The sequence below is a fragment of the Pseudophryne corroboree genome, chromosome 10, assembly GCF_028390025.1.
Source record: "Pseudophryne corroboree isolate aPseCor3 chromosome 10, aPseCor3.hap2, whole genome shotgun sequence".
NCBI classification, from domain to species: Eukaryota; Metazoa; Chordata; class Amphibia; order Anura; family Myobatrachidae; genus Pseudophryne; species Pseudophryne corroboree.
In genome coordinates this window covers 181897401-181897948 of record NC_086453.1, presented here as the reverse complement: position 1 = coordinate 181897948, position 548 = coordinate 181897401, and the positions used below count along the sequence as shown (strand labels likewise).

Genomic DNA, 548 nt, shown 5'->3' with positions numbered 1-548 from the left:
AGGAGGTAGGTGATCTATCCAGGATGAGAGAGCCGCCCTGAAAATCTTACTTATAAAGTACAGGCGAAGTGCTGATGAATTAGCTATTGTAAGCCTGTGTCACTGTGCAGGGAGCCGCTGAATGTTCGGACACCAGGTCGGGTGTAGAATCCTCGCGCCCCGGAAACAGTGTGCATCCTCGTTAGTGGTCGGTGTTGTACGTTTCACATTGAGCTTGATCACACCGATTGCATTTGGGCTAGGGCTGGCGAGGGCCGCTGCTCGGGCACCCCCCTGTCAAGTGAAGGAGATCCAACTGATGAAGCACAAGGGAACTCTCTCGAAAGAAGAACACAGCTGGAGGAAGATCTGAGACAAAGAGATCTGACTTTTACCAGAGCTGGCCAGGGGAAAGCGCAAACGCAGTGCCTCACTACCACAAATTCTGCAGACATTTTTCCCGCATTTGGGGAAATCACAGGGGTCAGCATACCCAGAGTGCAATGGGTGAACCTCACCCTGGGAGAACCATCTTCATGACCATGGTATCTCCTATGCAAGATAAGTAG

At 51.5% G+C, this 548-nt stretch overlaps 1 non-coding gene across 1 annotated transcript; it reads right to left on the bottom strand.

The window, feature by feature from the left end:
* Positions 1-384: 384 nt before the first annotated feature.
* Positions 385-548, bottom strand: LOC134967398 (U1 spliceosomal RNA). Its single transcript, XR_010188884.1, has one exon. It is a non-coding gene; the product is annotated as a U1 spliceosomal RNA (small nuclear RNA).